Source organism: Lissotriton vulgaris, chromosome 5 (assembly GCF_964263255.1).
Source record: "Lissotriton vulgaris chromosome 5, aLisVul1.2, whole genome shotgun sequence".
NCBI classification, from domain to species: Eukaryota; Metazoa; Chordata; class Amphibia; order Caudata; family Salamandridae; genus Lissotriton; species Lissotriton vulgaris.
This window is the reverse complement of record NC_141693.1, coordinates 443,651,138-443,672,916: the sequence shown is the minus strand read 5'-3', so window position 1 is coordinate 443,672,916 and position 21,779 is coordinate 443,651,138. Positions and strand designations below refer to the sequence as shown.

The 21,779-nt window shown below is 44.5% G+C and overlaps 1 protein-coding gene across 3 annotated transcripts in view; it reads left to right on the top strand.

Moving 5' to 3' along the window:
- Positions 1-3,774: 3,774 nt before the first annotated feature.
- The window catches only part of TMEM51 (transmembrane protein 51), a 190,095-nt gene continuing 172,090 nt past the window's right edge, over positions 3,775-21,779 (top strand). The window contains exon 1 of one of the 3 annotated variants that reach the window (XM_086921873.1): positions 3,775-4,375. The gene's annotated coding sequence lies outside the window, so the exon portion shown is untranslated. The remainder of the gene's footprint in view (positions 4,376-21,779) is intronic. The other 2 variants (XR_015295892.1, XR_015295893.1) reach the window with 2 other exon arrangements.

Sequence of the window (21,779 nt, the reverse complement as noted above, 5' to 3'; positions counted from 1 at the left end):
CTCACGTAGGAATCCTTCCTGCCATCTCATGCAGGTTGTATACGTAATTTCTTTCTAACGGTTTGAAATTCCCTGCAAGTTGATGAGCTTACTTAGGTCCTGAAGAATTGCCCGAGTGGCATGAAACATGTTGACCGCACCATAGGCGAGGGTTGAACGAGGCCAAATTACCTTACTCCTTGTGCTTCGGTACCCCTCCCTTCACCAATTTTAACGAGACAGTGAGCCATATCATTAAAGTTTTCTTAATGGACTCTACTGACCTCTTTTAACTCTTCACTCACGCTCACTACTGCACTCTTTAGGCCCCTCACACACACGCATCTATTGGCCTAGGAATAAAAGAACTCAGCTAAAGAGTAGCACCCAGTGCTACCCGGCAGGCATTGCACCGCCAGCCTGTCGCTGGAGCAGGAGGCCAATGATGACACGATACAATCATCGGGTAGGATGGCAACAGTCGTCCAGCCTTTTAATTGTGTGAGGCATCCTTAATTCCGTCAAGGGATTACCTTATTCCCTGCTGCACGACCAACATTTTTCAGAGAGAGAGTCACTCCCTCATTTTACTCGACACCGTGTGGGGAACTCTGTACACGCTTTTGAAATCTGATTCCTAGTTCCTATACTCAAAGCTACGATTTTATAGACAAACCTCACTATTCATGCAACCTGTTATACCTAAATCCCTAAACTTGTGTTGTACGTCCACAACACTTAGTGATATTTCTGTACCATTATTTTAAAACAGAACAAATGAACTGTGTAACTTCACCTGTCACACTACTCTGCCGGCACATAGGATTTTCACACTGCTGGAAAAACCTTTCGACAACAAATAACAACTAGACAAAACTTAACATGTGTTAAACATGTATCCTATGTAATTACTAAGTAACATGTCAGTTACCATAGTAACCGAACTCTGCTACCAAAGATTTGATCCAGCGGGCCAAAGGAAATTCAGTCTCATATGAACAACTCTACACCACGTTACTCACCATAATTCATAAATCTATCACTAAGCCCATAAATGACTGAGACACTTTTTATACATTTAATTAAGTCAATATCATAGGCAATGGATTAACTAATGGTAACTCAAGGAAACAAACAAGACCAGCTTGTCATTTCAAAATCTATTTTATTAACTTTATTATAGAACAAAATGCATTTTGAAGCATACATTCTTTTATTAGCATTTTAATTAATCAAAATTATTTATTAGAAAGGCACATTTGACTGTCAGCTCAAACCAAAATCAGCATGAGAAGTGCTCAAACATTTAGGAAAATTTCTCTAAACCCTATTTCCCTAACTTAAACCTAAAGTAAACCTTAAAGGGAAAAGGTAAAGTCTTAATGGATCTTACGTGAAACGAAAGTTCGTCAGCATCTCTGGAGCACAGGAACGAGTCAGCAGTGCTCTTTGCAAGGGGGCAATTTTTATACCTTTTTCCTATCTAAAACTAACTAAAAGAATACAAAATTCGAGCAACACGAAGTATGATTGGACAAGAGTTGTCGTTCGATGAAGACATTTGCCTTTCGCATAGCAAAAATCACGTTTCTTCAAGAGCGGCATTGTTCATAGAGTAAGAGTGTCACAGGCTCTTCCGTGACTCGCAACATTAGGTTAAGTTAACCAATGCTTCCTCCGTCCAAAAACGTGCAAAACATGCAACACTCATTAGTAAATTAAAAATTATGGGAGTTTTAAATTCAGCGTGCTTTAATTCAAAATTTATTCTAAAAGTCCGCTCCATCACAGGACAGTCGGTTTTAAAACCTCAACAGTAATTCTTAAAGAATCCAACAAAGCCAACCCCTCCTTCTTAAGTTCATTGCGTGAAATAGATAGCGGTTGGATTAGTAAAATATTCTGGTTTACCAATATCTGTTAAAAATTTACACATGTATCTCAGCCAAGGGATCCTCATAAGTCCTTCTAATTTTAAAATATCTGTCATAATATTTCTATTAAGCACCGTTTCATCCTTAGCCCATATTCTATGCCATAATAGCACAGGTTCCAGCTTAATTAGATCAGATATAGGAGTGAGACCCAATTCTATGTAGCAATTACAGTTCAAAGTACTTCTAGGGACTGCAAGAATGAACTTTAGAAATGAATTTTCCACAACCTGGATTGGGGCGTAGTCAGCAAAGCCCCATAGTCCACTACCATAAGTTGCCCCAGACACACATTTAGATTTATAGATTTTTATTAATTCTACAGGGGGTCTGGTGCCTAATTTCTTCGAAACACTCTTTAGAGCGTCAGTCGAGTGTACCAAAGATAGTTTTTTTGCCATCACTGCCTGCGACCAAGAGTCACTCTGAGTGAACAAAATACCCAGGTATGAAAATTGTTTGGTGGATTCTAATTTCTGACCTGCAATAAATATGGCCTTCTTAGGTTTATGGTACCTGCCGCAATGCATAACAAAAGTTTTAGTTGTATTTACTCTCAGACCCAGGTCCTTCATGTGAAGAAAGAACCTGTCCACCAAACGCTGGAGTCCCACTTGGGTACGAGACATCAGGACAGCATCATCGGCATATAAAAGTGCCGGGATCGCACGGCCGGCAACATATGGGGGATCTAGACTATTGTTGCACAGATCTTTCTCCAATCCATTAATATACAAATTAAAAAGGAAGGGAGCCAGAACACAGCCCTGCCTGACACCACTTCTGATTGGAATTTTACCAGTGCAATCCCCCTTGAGGCCATAGCGTACGCGGGCTGATGCGTCGCTATAAAAAGTCTAAGATAATAAATAATGTTTTCTTCAACCCCAAGTTGTTCCATTAAGATCCATAATTTAGAATTAATTACACAATCGAAAGCTGCCGATAGGTCAAGAAAGGCCAAAAACAAATTCCCTTTCTTGGCCCAGAGAGAAAGGCTGGTCAGGTGGAGAGCAGGAGAGGCCCATGCAGGAAAGAGCGGTGGGGTGCAGTGGAGCGGGGGTTGGCAGACAACAACAAGGGAAAATTTAATTTAAAAAAAGAAGTAAAACACCCACCTTGTGCTTGCCGCATCCCCAACAAGGGAAAATGTCATTTAAAAAAAGAAAAACACTTACCTTGGGGCGCGTGCTGGGTAAGTGGGCCTGGCGATGCAGTGAGCAGAAGGTGTTTTTCTTTTTTAAATGTAATTTTCCCTCGTCTGTCGACTCCCTCCCCACCCAATCGCTCTTACTTGAATGGGTGCTCCTGGTGGAGAGAGTATAAAAAAATCAAGCCCAAAGGTTTAAATCTCTATAAATATACAGTCTACACCAGTAGACAGAAGCCTGTAGTTGGTACAGTATGCAGCGAACACCTGTGAAAGACCATCCAGTATGCCTAGACCCGGCTCTCAGCCACCTGGGAGTCTGGACATGCCCATATATCTTTACGGCCCCAACTGTGCTTCTTCATGGCCCTCCAAGATCCCATATCCTGGAACTGGGCCTGCTCGTGGCAGGTAACTCTGTAAGTAGTCAAGAAGCACGGGCCTGTTTACATGATGAAACCTAGGTTAAAAGGTTTACTCTCTCCTCTCTCCTGTGATAATCTATATCTCCTTCCTGAATATATTAATGTACAATGTTAAAATTGTAGCTACAGCAATGTATGTAAAGTGACATATTTTTGGCATACCATCATCATGACACACCACCTTGGAAAGGTGAGAGAGCTTAACCGAAATATACTTCACGTCTGTACGTGCACTACATAAAAAAATACGTTCTCTACATAAAAAAATACGTTCTCGCACGAATATCCGAAAAAACGTGAGAACGCCAGCGCCTGAGGGTGAAATGTGACGTGTTTCGAGGTATTGCTTCTGGTCAGGCAGTCCTTGCCTGCCCTTCGTACTAAGGCACTCACGGCAACGCGTGCCAGGTGTGGTGTTGATACGATAATACGAGGAACGCCCTTCGGTGTGCGCAAACCACCAGTTTCACTTCCGAAACCCTCGGCCCGGCTGCAAGACCTAGGGAAGGCTGGGCGGGCCTCGGTTTCCGGGTATTGGCGTCGGGGCTGGACCAGTGCTCCCGGCGCAGGTGAGGCACCAGAGTCACCGGGCGGTGTGAGCTGAGGCCGCTGCTGGAGCTCTGACCGGAGCCCGACTATGGGGAGTCCCAGAGGGAGGGAACGCGTACAAACGGCGGGAAGTAGGACCGGGGACGTGAAGTGATCGAGTGGGCGGAGTGGCCGGGCCCAGAGCCTCACCTCTGGCACACCTAAGCACACGCTCGCCTCGTCGGAGCAGAAGCTGCTCCCTGCCCGCCCACACCGGTGGATCTCGCGGAACGCACCATCTCCCCTTCATCGGGGCGCCTCGGCAAGGAAGGTGACCTGTAGCAAGAATCCAATAAAATGTAAGTTTCCGTGTTTCAGGAGGAAGTTGAACATGTGGGCATTTCTATGAATTTCATTTGAAGCTGGTCTCATTTTTTCCCCAGTTGGTTTGTGAGCGCTGTATATAGAATGGGCGAAGTACATAGATCTGGGTGTAGTAGCATGTGCTGAATGTATATTTGACCCCCCCCCCCCCCCCCCGCCGCTCCCGAGGCTCTTTTATCGAAGGCCTCGTGAGGATGCACTGACATTAAAATGCTGGACCGACTTGAACTTGAACTTTACATTGAAATGCCTTAAGATGCATGAGTGAATTTAACTGAGAACAATTGACTTTAGAATAAACGAAATTATTTGAGTTGTTCAATTTTCGAGTTGCTTTGGCCACACGAGGTATGGGTAAAAGTTTTTCATATGGTGTTTGCAGCTATTAGAATTAGCACCTACGTGTTGTTGGTTTTTTTTTTTGCATAAGGGTTCAACTTTCGATTTGTCATCCTTTTAACATTGGCTTGTAGTTGGCGGTAACAGCACGCATGATAGTTGATGCGCAAAAACAGGAACAAGGAAGCGTTTCTACACTTTTTCTTTCCTGTTTACCCTGGTTTGCAAACTGGAGAAAAAAAATACTAGAGCCCACTGCAAAGCTGTCATGCGAAATCGCGTGTTTACACACCGCCCCTCGTACTTGTAGGGTCTGAGCGATCTGTTAGTATTTCGATATCCTGCTGCCATTCTGTAGCTTCCCAAGTTATGTGATGAGTTATGCAAATGCCGATCTGACGCTGGTGCACTTTTGAAGTCTAGGAAGATGTGTTCTGTGGAGGATAGAGACGAAACAATGATTTCAAAACTGTTTTTTCGCAACATCCAACAAGGCTCGCCACTCCGCAGCAGGGAGTGTTCTTGAGTCTCCTTCCAGTGAGTTTCCGAGAAAATAAGTCATCAGGTGCTTTCTTAGTAAAGGTATCGGTAAGGGTGCGTGAAGGACTTTACTTTGTATTACAGTCTTCAGTCTTGCAGAATCCCTAAACGTAATTACCTCCGCGCGCTTCTCCTTTCACGTTATAACAACGCATAAACCATTCAATATGGGGTACTACGAGGTGGGGCAACCCCCAAATCCTCCACTTTTTAGGTCTAGTCAGACAAGACCTTTACTAAAATTATATGTATAATGCCCTTTTTATAGGGGCTTTCCGCAGCCCTCTATATCTATTGCTCTGTTATTGTAATTCACCTTTCTTACGACCTCCACAGCATACATCTTGGGGCAGTGGACCAGCCCACTTCAGCCGTTACCCAATTTTAGGGTGAATGTCTTCTATCTGCTATTTCTTAAGGAGATCATCTATACACCAAGTAGTTAGTTTTAGTGCCAGGAACTAGTGTGGCAATATGTGCTTTTTGATGCTAAAAATATTTTGTATTTTAGCCTGTGTGTGTTTTGTTTAATTATATATTAATAAGTGGACGGGACTTTCCACAGCAATAAAGTTTAGCAAAAGCCATGACCAACTTGGACCAAGCCGAAAGAAAGGCTGGTGGCTCAGCTTTGCCAATGCTTGTTCTCAACCCCCCATGCCCCGTCGTAATTTCCATGAGGCTGGCTTTCATTGTATCTCTGCTGGGATTTTACCCGAGTCTTCCCATCTATAAATCCACCCTTGTTAAATGTCTTGCACATAAGATGGTTAGATGGTTATGCAGGTTTCATAAACGCAGACTGAAGGGTGGTTTAATGAGCCTTTACTAGATTGAAGGAGAGGGGAGGCCATTGTGTTATGGTGAGCCGAGGCACATGGAATAAACCACCTGCTCTGTTTCAAATCAGAAGTATGTGTTAGATGCGATATCCCCTTCCAGGAATTAACCAGATTGGGACCTTTGAAAAGGGAAAGAGGAACATGGCGGGCTTTCCTGATAAAATGCAGTAACCAAGTTTGGGACAAGTATGGTTTGATTCAAGCATGGTTTGATTAAAGCATGCCGTACTATTTTTGGGTTTCACCTTCGCACATCGTAAGTATGGGTCAGAGATTACCTATTACACCCAATAGGTGAACAGGCATATTTGTGGAACACAAAATCACCCCCCAAGAGCTGCCCTGGTGGGGCCTCTGAATAAAGATAATGATGGAGAGTAACTTTTAAATACGTTTACAGAACTACTACTGTATGAGAGATTGAGCCTCAGCTTTCATTCTGTTCTTTGTAGTTTTATTTATTTCGTCGCAGCAGTGGCTAGCTACTTTATTTTACAGCTGCTGGGAACGCACAGTACTTGACAAGGATGCTGTTTAATGAACTCTGTATGATCACAAACATAGTGGCACCTCTGATAGCTCTCTATAAATGTTTGCCTGCAGTGCTTAGTTTGTTGAAGAATAAGTGATGGTGCCCGAAGCTTTTCCCAGAATCCCGCGGCTGGCAGCCGCACACCGAATATCAAGGCTGCATAGTCTGGAATCAACCTCATGCCTCTTTCATGTTTGAAAGCTTTATTGAAATAAAAATTATCAATACAGTAAGGTGACGTCAGCAGAACAAAAATGAGAAAGGGGCATTCATGGGAGAAATAGAACAGTCAGCTGGTGGCACAATGAGAAAAGCAAAGCATTTTTAAGGGGGGAGGGGGGGGGGAATTAGAAACAATGTAAATACAGGTAAGTATAAAATAGAAACAAGCAAATTAAGTGGTGGCAATAAAGTACAGTAAATGCACAAATATCTATAAAATATTTGGATTAAGAACATTATCAAAACCTGAGTAAGAAGAGAAAAATATAAACTACATTAGTGAAATCTAAAGCATGAAACTACAAGCAGGAGTACAACTGCTCAAGGGGGTTTAAAATTGTCAGAGGAGAGCGGAGTGTAGTTCTTTTTGACGGATTGATCTAAGTATAGGGTAAGAGGCAACCAATAGAGTTCAACATTGCGAGAAGGATTGCAGGTGGACGCAAAGGCAGCATCCAATCTATGAGAGAAGTGTGGCTCACGGTGTAGAGCAGGCAGACCCGGAAGCTGAGGTCAGACTCGGGACCAGGGTTCAATTTCCGACGCGGCAGGGTCTTGAGCTCAAATGTCCACGGACTCGATAATTCTCGCTTCGGTGCCTGCTCTAATCATGGGTTCTCACTCTGCAACTCTGGGCATTAAGCTTGCTTAATCTCCACAACGGCCCCCCTGCGGCGGGATGCCTGGCTTTCATCTTGGGGATGCCCTGTAGGGGCTATCTCACAGGGAAAAAAGCCAGGACGGGTTCCCAAGGCAAGCGCCGGGAAACCTCCGGGTAGCTGTGCACTCATTAAATGCAATAATAATAATAATAATAATAATGAGAGTGACATAGTAAGTTCTACCAGCAAATTATGGAGAGTTTGGTCAAAGACTTCCAATTGGAGGCGATCTGTTGGAGTGCAATGGCTAGCATAAGGTCCAAAAGACCATGTGAATGCGGGGGGAGGTCAAAAGATTTTGAAAGGCTACCCAAAAAAACCAAAGAAGTGGAGAAAGAAGCAGAGAAATTAAAAATACGGGAAATGCGAGACCATACCTGTGTCCAGAACAGTCGGACAGAAGGACAGAGAAAGAAAAGATGAAAGAGGTCAGCATTGGGAGCATTACAGGTCCAGTAGTTAGCAGTTGAAGAAGAGAGAAAACAAGAGAGAGAAAGGTAGAGTCTGCGATAGAAGATAAATAAGGATTGAGTGAGAGATGCAGTACGGGAAGTCCTCAAGGACTTAGCCCAGAGTTTGTCCCAAAGAGAGGTCAGCCACGAGCAACCTAAATCTTTTTCCCATACCTCATGCCTCTTTAACCTGCCCCTTTATCTCTCTTTTATAGGTTTCTGCTTTCTCTCTGTATGACTCTTCCCCCTCTTTCTTGTTCTTTCTCAATTGTGATTTTTCCTTCTCCTGCTCTCGAAAAATATTGGATGAAGAAGAAAAATAAATGCCAGTACCAAAAAATGTGTGCATTTGGCCCCCTCTGCAACCAATGGCCCAAATTAAGCACTTCTTGCCTGGATGACTGGTCATGGCATCCTCTGGAGTATGCTTGGAGGTATTCTAGTGCCATCAACTTGGCAGCTTCTGAAGCTATGGAAAAACTCCTGGTTGTTGCCACTCACAACAAGATAAAGTTTGGCTTTTTGTCTCATACAAGAACGGGCATACTACTCCCATATTCAACAGAAGGAAAGCTTGGTCTACCCTCAGGGCGAAACAGTTGCATTCATTTTTTAATGTTTAGGCAATTTAAATTTCACCAACCACACAAGTATCAATCGTAGTTTCTTGGGTTCACCACCACTTTTGTCCCCTGTCATCTGTGTTAATTCCTGGTTTGTCCAGAGCTCTCAGGACTTTAGGTTCTTGTCTACATAAGCAGTGGGACTGGAAAATCACGTCAGAGGGGGCTGTTTGCTGGCGTCTTATATCAGGGCATGTGTCAGAGGCTGCTATGCCTAGGTGTCAGCACAATGGAGAACAGCAGGCTCAGTACAACTGTGTTTCAGTGAAGAGAAGGGGGATGTTCATGTGCATGCCAGGAGTTTCCACCCACTTCCCATTTCCCGCTATGGGTGGTGATTTATTCCCAGGCAGATGGATTGATTGTGTCTTTTTTGTCCTCCCTGAGCGTTTTTGGTGCTAGACGTTGGCTCAGTTGGAAAATTGATGTATCATAGCATGGCAGCTCCCAACCATACTGACTAGGAGCTATGTTGCCTTCTGTAAGCATTGCTAATTGCACCAAATCTGTGACCTCATTCATTAAAATCTCATTTTCTTTGGGATTTGAAGGAGCCTGCTGGTGTCCAGAGTCCTTTTGGCCTTTTTTACAGATGTGCTGCAATTCCGTGTTGCACTGATAATAGAAGTTACTGGTCAGATCGTGTATTACAAACACTGTGAGGAAACTGCTTTTCCTGTGCATTTTCTGGGAATTTTACATGTTGAAAGCAGGAAAAGGGGATGTGAAAGTAGGCCTACTGAGGGGCAAACATTTATGAATCTGTGCTGAAATCTAGATCGTTATTCCCCATTCCCAAGTGCACAACATTTAATAGATTGGTACCAGTCCGTGAGATCCGCGTTCCTCTCATCTGGGTCAAGAGCCTTCCTCGAAGTGCTTAAGTGTGTGTTAAATCAAGAAGCCTATCTTGAGCACTTACAAGGGTCATCTTCAGGTCTCGGTATTCTACAATGAAGTCTTATGGGATGTAATGTGTGGTCTTGCATGATTGAATATTTCTTCCTTGATGAAGCCATTCCTGATTGTTCTCTACCTTCTTTATGGGGACTTTTTGTATGGTCTGTGTAAACGTTTACATCAATTGGGCTTTTTTCACACTGTCTTTGGAGGAATGTTCTTTCCTCCTGATTGTGAAACTCTTCCTGTTGAAGCCTAAGTTTTAACCATTTCCATCTCTTTGGGGTTGTGTGACTGTTGGACTTCAGGGCCATCGGTTGGTCTGATGACTTAACTCAAAATACTTGAAGAGTTTGCTGGGCTTTGTGGCACCTGTTGCAGTAAGCAATCGGGAGAACTGTAGGGACTTTACATTTTAAGGAACAGTGGTCTTCCTGGATGCAGGTTTTCTACAGCATTGGTTTCTCTCATCGCTGTTTTGAGGTGCCATCTCAAGCTGTCCAGGAGGAATGATAATCTTTTTGTGACTTTAGTGTGACACTTTTTTTTTCCTGGAGTAATGAAATCGGAGCTGTTGATGGACATGACAACCTGTTGATCTGCTCTGGAGAAGGAGACCAAGAGTGTGCTTTTCCCATTGGTAACTCACCTGTGTGAGTCCAATCAACATTGCCTATGCATATTACTGGGTTGTATCCCTTTACCAATAGGTGTTCAGGGTCGTTTTTGGAGGGCGTGGGCCTGGTTGTACGGTACTAATTTGTATAGTACATGGAGGGCGAACAGGGGCATTGACACGTCCTCTGTTCTACATGTGCTACAGGCGATGAACATGAAAATGTTAAGTGTGTTGCATTGATATCCCAATATAATGTAGACTGTCAACCATGTAATGTAGTGCAGTGTCCTAATGGTTTTGTAAATGTCTTGGTATTTTATTCCTTGGTGAATGTGTCTTGAAGGTGATACAGTGTTGGTATACCTCAACAGAATGTATGGGGATGAGGAATAGCAACATGGAGGCAATGCCTTGACTGCTCAGGCCATCGTTACAAGCCGAGGGTTAAATTTGGATCCCTGAGTGAACAGAAGGTTGCGCATTGGATTGCGTTCTGAGTTGTGTGTTGATCAAACCTTCGAAAAATGATCATTGGAAAAGGCCCAGAATAAGGTAAAACGTGCAGAATTAAATTCCGACCCTGCAAGCAATTTCTCTTTTGCAAGTTGATAACTTAAGAGCAGGAGAAATTTACCAGATAGTAAATACCTCCCCTCGGAGTAATCATATGTATTGGGGTGGCAAATGCCGCACAACTTGGAATCAGCCCTTAGTGGTCATTTTTCTTATTGTCATTATGCCTAGACTTCTTTGTTACATCTCCTATCTGGGAGGGATCTTGCCCTTTGAATAAATTGGTCCTCGAGTTGCTGAGAACGTTTCTGGGATTGCTTGCCCCCCCTTATGGCACCAGTATGAGGTTGGAGAAGGGCGAGGGCATGCACCAAAATATTGCTATAAAACCATATAGCTGAATCTCATTCTTTGGAGGTAAAATAGACTGTATTCATGAACTCCAGTGATCCATAGATATTACCTGGTTTCAAGGTCTGAAATGATTAAACAGCACTCTGAGACGTTTGCGTTTTCCAATTGTAAATACAAAACTTGAATCCTCAATGTCCAATACAATTTGAAAGAACCGCTTGCATCAGATGCAGAACAACTTGGATCTCTCCTAGCATTAGAATGTTGATGATATATGTGTGAGGGTGTTCACTTCCCTTTTCTTTAGTAATTCCCTTTTGGCATAGAACATGTTTCTACATTTATTGCAAAAACACAGAGCCTCAAATGAAACACATGAACTAAGACCATGACCACCATAATTTCATTGGAAAAAATGTCTGATTCTGAAGTTGAAGGACAGCAGCTTATTTCTGCATAGAAATTTTAATACTGCGTTCCCATTGCCTTTGGGCCATTTTGTGGGTATAGAGGTAACTCCCATTGGCTCGCTCAAACTTGGTAAAACTAAGAAACAATGAATGATTTGGCACAAAATATGGTAATTAGAACCAATTAGATTTAACCAGTGACAGCAGCATGCCATTCATTCTACGCAGTATATTGGTTTAGTAAGCAAGGTTGTGTTATGAAATTTACTGCTGTGTGATGTGGTTGTGACCTTCGTTAGACATGCCATCCTAATTTCCTCCAAATTGTTTACTTGTATTTTTATTGTGCTTTCATTGATACACACAAACGGGTACATCACTTCGTGCATACAGTTGTTTTGCTATACAATTGCCAATTGTGTGACCAAATCAAAAATTCTTTATTCGGTTATTAAAACTCAATAATCATAAGTTCAGATAAAATCACAACCAATTAATAAATACATCATAAGCACCAATGTCAAATCGTCATAAATACATAAACATTTTGTCATAAATCCATAGAAATTTCTACATAATTCCAGAGACAGTTCAGCATAATTTCATAAACAGTACATTATAGATCAGGGTACCATTGTTTTTCGTAATTTAAAAACGAGGAAATAAATACGACAGTTAAAATATTATCCAGTTTCTGTACAGCTAAAAAGGCAGGGCGACAGCGGTTTACATCCATGATCTTCAATAGGGGAATAACCAATCTTCGTCTGGGCTTAATGTAAAATTTTACAAAAGAAAAGAATGTGCATGTCTGATTGTTCTGACAAGTCATCGCAGGGACATTTGATCAGATGTTTTGACCAGTCCTTCATATCAGGAAAACTAAATAGCCGAAACAATAAATTAAGCCTAAAACGAGTTAATAAAAACCTCTTGTAATCACTCATTTGGAGTTTGACATATGTCTGCATTTTTGTTTGAAATTACTTTTTGTGCATGTGCAACCAGTTATCTTTTTCATTTCTATTAGTGCTCTGCGTTCGCGTAGGAATATCATACACAATTGTGTGACCAAATTATACGGCTTGCACTGTGTATCCACAGCAACATATAGCATGAGTCTTGACAGTTCTTTGTAAATCAGTATGATAATTGCAATGCAGTTCAGGTGTATAACTAACCGTAGAACTTATAGAAGACATTAAAAACATCCAGTCCGCAAATAGTCAGTTGATGGGTGCTGCAGGCTTCGTTACCCTATAGTCAGATTGTGCTGCAGGTGTATCGGGGGGCACCATGGGAGGTATCTCCTCACCATCTAGGTAAGGGGATCTATGGCATGACGGCTGTTCTACCACACTATTACTCTGGGGGTGGGTGTTTGAAATGGCACTTTCTGCAGGGTCACTCCAAACCTTTTTGCTTTCCTCCTCCCCTTCGGTCTGAATTCGTTTTTGTTGGCTTTAGGATTCTGTGCACTTTACCACTGCTGAGCGGTGCTAAAGTTGTTGTGCTCCTAACTTCCCCTCAAACATAGTTTTAGATTACCCACATTTGGCAAATTTGATTTACCTCTAAGTCCCTAGTAAAGTGCACTACATGTGCCCAGGGCCTATACATTAAATGGTACTGGTGGGCCCCACAGATTATGCCACCCATTTAAATAGGCCTTTAAACATGGCTCATTTTTCCAATACAGAGCCTATATGTGCAGTTTACACTGCCAAGCTGACCTGACATTTAAAACCCCTTGCCAAGCATTAAACTTCCCTTTAATTACATATGTCATCCGTAAGGTAGGCCCTAGGTAGAACATAAGGTAGGGTGCTGTGTAATTAAAAGCTATGACTTGTACTTTTAAGTTTTACATGTCCTGGTAGTGAAAAAGGTTCAAATTAATCTTTCAGTACTGTGAGGCCTAGGTTAACATTAGGAATTCTTATTACACGTTTAAGCTGTGATTCCTGATTGCGAAGGGGTGTATCTATAATGTTTCATATCATTGGAATGGTAATGTAAATCCTCTCTACTGGTAAAGTCAAATTTATTATTCACCTTTTAAAAACTGCAGTTTTAGAAAGATGGAAGTTTTCTGCTCCTAGTCCTGTGTACATGCAGCCTGTCTCCAATACTCATCTGGGGTGGGTGACAGCTGGAATTTGTGTATTGCTTCTAGACAGTCTCACACAAAGGAAGCTTAAGTGTAACTGAGTGGCCATTCACATCCTGATGAGTCATCCTGGCCAGGAAGAAGGGAGAGGATGACACCTGTACTTATTAGGTTGTGTACTTATTAGGTTGTGTACTATCTCCACACAAAGGGCTGCATTCCCCCGCCCCCTGGAGTGAGTCTAGAGCCAGAGCTGGGAGGGAAGGCCTCTGTGCACTTCAAAGCCCTTCTTTGAAGGCAACCCCTCTTCAAAGGCACTACTGGGTATAAGAACTGGTATTTTGACCCTGTCACTTCACTACACTTCTGGACCTGTGAAGAACTCTTCCAGGAGGAAGGACTGCTGTGCTGCTAAAATGACTGCCACTCTGCTGGACTGCTGCTTTGGGGAAAAACTGATTTTCTGCTGTGCTGCCCACTTCTCTGACTGAGGAACGACTGGACCCATCTCATCTAACCCAGAGTGACTCCAAGGGCATGCTGACTTGCTCTCTGTTCTAAGTCTCAGGGACATCAAAGACTGCAACTCTCCCTGCAAGAGCCCCTTGACTTTGCTTGCTGCAAGTTTAGCGCAGTCAAGTGGTGCCAACCCAGTCCTGTACCCTTGGAAGTTGGTATAGAGTGCTGCGCCGCTAAAATCAACACTGTTGCACTGATTGTAACTGAGGCATCTCTATGGACTCTGACACATCACTACAGCTGCGAGGATCGAGTACATCGCTTCGACCCCTCAGTCATTCTGCCACTCGGAACTGGTGTACCTCCATTGATGAAGCTGCTTTGCTGCAGCTTCGAGGATTGAAGTAGTCACTGCACCAACTGATCGGCACATAGCCTCCATTCCTGATGCATCCATAACTTTGCACAGCTCTGGAACGACTCATCGCCTCACCTGCTCGCCGCATTGTCATCAACTCATTCAAGCTAATTTTTCATTGGGCCAAGGCTAGTCGCTCTATTGACTTGTGCGCCATCTCGGTCAGCCTGAACTTTTGGATTTTCCCCGGTCTAGCCTGACCAGATAGCCCAGATTGGCGCTTTTAGCTCTACATGTCATCCTATTCTTCAAAAAATCATAACTCCGGTTATACTTCTTATTATTTTTTGTCACTTCAGTCTTCTTTTGTTCATAAAGATACAACCCAGTTTAATAACTTGGTGTGGAGTCTTATTGTGGTATTTTCACTGTTACTATTTCAAGTGTTGTACAAATACTTTACACATTGCCTCTTAAGTTAAGCCAGCCTTTTCTGTGCCAAGGTACCATAGTGGCAGCGTGGTTTTCTCTTCCTCCCCAGCAGTTAGTGGCAGATCTCTGGGTCCACCATGTGCGCCCTTTCTAGCTGTCTACAGAGAACACTTGTCTATCCCAGGTGACGCACATAAGTTGGGGTTATGGCCTGAAATCACATGGCCTAAGTCTCCATATGTATGATGTGCGTGTCCTGTCCTAGGGGAGCATTCCAGTCAGTTGAGGCAGACATGTAAGTCATGCAGAGCGGAATATTAGGAGTATTGTTCTCTTCCGGTGTTCCTCTGTCTCCAACTGTCACCTAAACCCCAATGCTGCATTCAGTGGCAGACGTACCTGGCTGTCCGCCCACTAGGTGTGCCCGCCAAAGGCAGTATAGATCTGTGCAGGTCTATGTCTAACACATAGTTATAGTCACCTCCCTTGATCATCATATTATGCATATTCAGGAAAAGCACCAGAGCCTGGCACTCTAAGTACTGGGTCTGTCCGTGTTTGGGGTGTAGATGCTGCCCATTGTTCACGGCAAGCCATCAAATCTCCCCCACACAATTGCATACACACAACTGCATACCTGCCCTCTTTATCAATATTGACCCCCCCCCCCCCCCAGCTGTTCTAATGGTATCAGCAGTTGAACTCCTATCATAGCCAGAGGCGCAACTAGAGCCAAATTTCGGGAGGAGCTAAGAAAAATCTTCAGGGGCGGGGGGGGGGGGGCTGAATCTTTAAGCAACATGCAGAGTGGAGCTGCAGGGGCTCTTAGAAGGGGTGAAACAGCAAGGCCTCCTTAACATGCAAATGGTCTTTTAAAGACCTTTGAAGTGCTCAGTGCGGCTGTGTGTGCCTGGGAAGCTGTCTCATCACGGGCTGCCACACTAGGGGGGGGGGGGGGGACGGACGGTGCTGAAGCCCTTTGAGTCCAATGGGCATTGCGCGCCAGATCATAGCCCCCCTGGCAAAGAGTCTCGCCCCTGTCATGTATTTGGCCTTTTTATGCCTTTTAAATTGAGAGATTTCACCATCTGTCTTGTGGACCTCCTGTAGGAAGGCTATGTCCACACCTCTCTGCATGAGTAAGCCAGTGTCTTGCACCTTTTTACTGGGTGACCCTAGGCCCAACATGTTCAATAAGAGGAACGATACCTAGTCTCTCCCTGTGCCATCTTTGAGTGTCTGCGTGGGAGTTCCTGATTTTGCATACTTTATGAGCTGTGGGTTGTGCCTCCCAGCGCCCTCCCATGACCTGCCTAACATGTGGCCCCTTATCAGGGAAGTGCATATCAATACAACAGCTGGACTGGATTTGATAAAAAAACAGCAACTTTTCCCCAGCTCCCTTACCCCAGGTTGGAGTCACAATGGTCATCCGTCCATTGAACTGATGTTTGGTTACGGACTCCAACCAGTCCACATCAACATGTATGCAGGCATTTTGTAAGGGTACAGAAGGATGTAACGGTTCAGCGCACCATGTTTATCACAGTTTGGAGTGCTAGTAAATTATGTCTGGGGTACAGATTGGCCTCCCCCTTACACCACGCATGTTGTCTCTCAGTATTGCCCAGGGTTCTTGCAGCTTGTCCCTCATATAGGTGTGTCCCATTCCTCTTGCAGGTCATACGCCATCCTAGGTGAGACCTATGGGCCGATAATTGTATCTGCCAGAGCTCCTCCATGTCTCGCCCCCCCCAGGCCAAGGTTAAATTGGTCCTGTGGTTACTGGAGGAGGATTGCTCCAAGCCAGCAACAATGTTCGCCATTTCCACTGCATGTTTTTGATGTACTTAAGCTTTGGATGGCCTGCTTGTTCTCTCCTCCATCGCTACCGCTTTGGGTTTGATGATTTGCTCCAAACCCCTGAATCAGCGCCCTCTCTATGCTTCTCCAACCAGGCACTGGAAGGTTTGTCAAAAACATGGATCAGTCATCTACCAGCGCTTCCAGGCGAGTCGAGAAAAGCAATATGTATTTCAGGCCATCATCTCAGTGTTCCCTCTTTACAGCTATGTGCAATGATTCTTTGTTGTTGTACTGCGATGGTGTCGTTCAGAAAGATAGCCACTGAAGCACTGTCAATATGGGCACTGTCAATATGGAAGCGGCAATATAAGCTCTGTTGTGATAGTGGAGCAGTCTTTCCACCACTGCCCGGGCGGCGCCCCAAGCAATGGAAGACTTGCTGGTACCCTGTGTCCCCTTCCAGAGCACACAATGGCGATAGGCTCAGTGGTGTCACCTTTTTAGACTGCCAGTCTACCAGACAGGCAGCCATGTCTTTCCCCTTCACTCGCTCCGGTAAACCCACCACTAGGATATTGTTGCTGCAGGTTCGCACCTCTATGTCCTCTGCTCTATGATGCAGGGCCTCCACACCCATGGCAATCTCAGAGATCTGTCTCTGCAAGTTGGACACAATAGGGACCATTTCTTTCAAACAGTCTTCACTGCTCTTCACTGTTATTTGTGGTGGTCATCGCGCAGGAGACCATGATCCAGGGATGCCTGGTCTAGCTTGTGCTCTAGGACTTTCCAGGAAGAATTGACAGCAGATAGGACCTGGTCAAGCTTGTTAACTGGTACTGTGTTCTTGTCCTGGCCAGTGAGCGCTATTGGTCCTTCCAGCGCCACCACCAGACTGTGAGCCATTTCCTCAATGTTAATGTGGTCCCATGGTAGGATGTGCCTTGTGGTTTATTTGTGGCCAATGTCCAGTCCCATGGGGCAGTGTACTTGGTGGGAATCAGGTGCTGTTCATAGGTCATTCAGCAGTCCCCTTAGTCATATTTATCCACGTTCAACATGGTGGTAGGGGCATGCAGCGTGTGCTCACATGTGCTGGTGGCATCCGGTCAACCAGTGTCATGTGCCGGGTTCCTCGCAAGGAATCTCCACAGGTGTCTGCAGTTTTAGCCCCAGTGAGGCACCTCTTCACTGCGCCTTGAATGAATGTGCCTGAGTCAGCCCAAGGGTTGTGCTTATAGTAACATACAACCCCTCCTGCTCATGTTCATGCTGACGGCTGACTGGGCAGGAGGAAAAGCAGCCCTCACCACCTCAGTTTAACTCTTTTCCAGCTCGGGTCCACAGCCCAGCACGTTCTCTGAGGGGCCCCACCCTTGTGGTTTTCACTCTTGGTCTCGGAGCAGCAACTGGCAAGTCGAGCCAACATGGTCTTGCAGCTAGCAGGACATGGACTCTCATGTACACTTTCCCCCTCTTTGAGAGACACACAGGGCAGGCCGAGCTCCTGGGGGCTCAAGTCTTAGTGCAGCTGCCCACCGGGGAGGGGGCCCTCGTCCTCGGTCCTCCAACTCTTCGGGCCTGGTTCCAGCCACAGGTTCTCCCGCTAGCCTGTACAGCCTTGCTTATTAAATGTGGCATACTCTCACCTCAGTCCTCACTTCCCCATGGTTCTGCTCCTCTGCCATCAACTCCTGCAGCTTCAGGCACCATCTTGGCTTCTAGCACCACAGGCACTGTTGTTGGTTAGATTTCTTTTCAGGCGTGCCAACAATCTTTCCCTGGGCATCCGCACCAGTTGGGCAGATTTTTTTTGTTTTGGGGGGGGGGGGGGGGGGGGGGGGTTGTATGCCTGTTGTGAGCTCTGTTGGATGTGTGGTTAGCCACGCTCGCTCTCCTTTTTATCCCGCATTAAGGTTAAACATTCCAGTTAGTTTAATATGTTTGGATACATTACCCTCCAGATTCTCTCCTGCATCTAGAAACCTGGTGAACTTTCAAGAGTCTCATTCAGTCTGAGTTCTTGACTGGTCTTAGTGCCAAAGAGAACTAGCAACCTGGATTAGCTAACTGGTTTGACGCTCACACTCTAAGGCTAACATTGGCAACACAATGCAGGCTGTAGTTCAATACAATTAAAACATGACTTTGCAATACATGGGTGATATAAAGAATTGGGTAATGATGGTGTACTTTTCAATTGTAAAATAGTCACTCCTAGGGAGGCTGAAGGATACATCCATTAGAAAGGAGGTGAGACAAAAACGCTCCTGTGGACAGATATTACATGTGATTGACCATGTACTAGCCAATGGCTGAAGTTTCCTGAACCGAGTAAGCCAACGGCAGAAGGAGGCTGTCCATTATAATATGTATGGAATGCAATATGTTTACCTTGAATGTCGCGAACGCCCAAAGCATAATAAACCTTAAAACCACATTTAGTGTTGAAATTCCCAACCTCTGTCTTAGTGACTAGGCTGTGCTACTTCAAATATAATGGTCAAGGAGAAGTCTTGCAGTGAATTGTATACCATAACTTTATAGCTGGTGTGATGAAGGATTTGTGGATGAGCACATGCTTTTTAATTTTGTCATGTTTTCATCCATAGCCTTGCCACACTAGGGGAAATGTTAACACTGATGCTGGCATTGCAATTACCAATCAACAGAGCAGCAAATGTTCAGTGAAAGATCACACGTTTTTGGAAGGTGTCGGACTGTTTCTAGTTCATATAACACTTCCCCGGCCTAACTGCACATACAGAAACCACTAGACTACAACTCAACATCGCCTAATTTGCCCATTAGTAAACCTATGATTAGACAGGAAACCGCAATCCCAACTCAGTTTTTTCCACGCTGTGCCATTACATTGCATGCGTTACAACGCATGCGATGTAACTACGCGTAGTCATTACTACGCATACCATTACATCGCATACGCTGTTACAACGCATGCAATGTAATGCCAATCCACCTCGTTGTGAGGAAACGAAGGCTCTTCCGTTTCCTCACAACGACTTGCACCGCCCCTCGACGTGAAGCAGGAACCGAGAGCAGAGAAGGCGACGCTGGAGAGTAACCACTAGAAAAGGGAGGTAAGGGAGATTGTGCTTGGGGTGGGAGTAGTGTGGGTAGTGGTTTAGGGTAGTTTTTTAGGGTAGTATAGGGGTGGGAGTAGTGTGGGTAGTGGTTTGGGGTAGTGTGTGTGTGTAGTGTTTTAGGGTAGTGTGTGTGTGTAGTGTTTTAGGGTAGTGTGTGTGTGTAGTGTTTTAGGGTAGTGTGTGTGTGTGTAGTGTTTTAGGGTAGTGTGTGTGTGTGTGTAGTGTTTTAGGGTAGTGTGTGTGTGTAGTGTTTTAGGGTAGTGTGTGTAGTGTTTGTGTAGGGTTTCGGGTTGTGTAGGGGTGGGAGTAGTGTGGGTAATGGTTTAGAGTAGTGTTTTAGTGTTGTAGTGTTTTAGGGCTTAGGGTAGTGTAGGGTTGGGAGTAGTGTGGGTAGTGGTTTAGGGTAGTGTTGTAGTGTTTTAGGGTTAGTGGTGTTTTGGTAGTGTAGGGGGTCGTGTTAGGGGTAGTGTTTTAGGGTTAAGGGTAGTCTAGGGGTGGTAGTAGTGTGGGTAGTGGTTTAGGGTAGTTCTGTAGTGTTTGTGTAGTGTTTTAGGGTTTAGGGTAGTGTTTGTGTAGTGTTTTAGGGTAGTGTTGTAGGGTTAAATTTTAGGGTAGTGTTTAAGGGTTTATGGTAGCATTGTAGTGTTTGTTTAGTGTTTAGGGTAGTGTTGTAGTGTTTTAGGGTAGTGTTGTAGTGTTTGTGTGCAGTGTTTTAGGATTTAGGGTAGTGTGTGTAGTGTTTTAGGGTAGTGTGTGTAGTGTTTTAGGGTAGTGTTGTAGTGTTTTAGGGTAGTGTTGTAGTGTTTTAGGGTAGTGTTGTAGTGTTTTAGGGTAGTGTTGTAGTGTGTTAGGGTAGTGTTGTAGTGTTTTAGGTTTTAGGGTAGTGGTGTAGTGTTTTAGGGTAGTGTGTGTGTAGTGTTTAGGGTAGTGTAGTGTTTTAGGGTTTAGGGTAGTGTTGTAGTGTTTTAGGGTAGTGTTGTAGTGGTTTAGTGTTTTTGTGTAGTGGTTTAGGGTAGTGTAGTGTTTGTAGTGTTTTAGGGTTTAGGGTAGTGTTCTAATGTCTGTAGTGTTTTAGGGTAGTGTTCTAATGTTTGTGTAGTGTTTTAGAGGTTTAGGGTAGTGTTTGTGTAGTGTCTGGGATTGTGAAGGGTAGTGTAGTGTTATTGTAGGGATTGGACTGGGGTCAGGGAGGGTTGTGTAGGGGTACTATAATAGTGTTTTAGGGTAGAGTCACTTACCTTGCAAACTTTTACCACAACTATAGCTTTACCACGCATGCCTTTGTGTTGTAATGGCATGCGTGGTGAAAGCATAATCGTGGTAAAAGTTTGCTATGTAATGGCATGTCGTTGTCATTGACATTGTGTAGTAATACCCACGTTGTAATGGCACGCATGGTATTGGTATGCGATGTAATGACATACATCCTGATTAGGCACGTTTTGCTGATTTGCATTAAACTTGATTTAAGATTCTTGATTACAGTATTGCTAAAACGGCTAATTGTACTTCTGCCGCCCGATTTTCCTGCCGTCGGCCAGTGAACCCGTGAGCTGCGAGCGCGTGACAAGACGGAAGAGCCCCGCCCACCCCAAATTGCGGAACGCGAGCAGCTTGTTCTGCTGCTCTTTGCTACGCCGCGCCAAACCCACGGGGAAACAGCGACCTAAGGCCCCTTTATAAATCAAGTTAGGAGCCAGGAGAGCAGCCCCCAGACGTGGGTGAATAGCGGCACCATATTACCGCGAACAGCTTGCAGGAAACCACTGAAGGTGCCATCGAAGGTGTCAGTAAAGACCTCCAAAAGCCCCAGCAAATAAGGGGCTGGTGAAAGGAGTAAGGAGAACGGGACACTGCATAACTAAAATCCGGGGGTTCAGGGCACCTAAAGACTGTAAAAAAGCTGGTGGCAGACCAGGGGAACTCTCGTCCCCCCTTCCCCTTCTGCCCCCCCCCCCTCCAGTAGACAGGAAGTAAGGGGGTGATCTTCAAGATATAAAATACAGGAGTACAACGTAAACAGGCGGGCACAGCAGTACAAAGGCACAACAGAGGTAAGTGGACGTGGAATTGCAGTAACTGAGTTGTTAAATGAAATT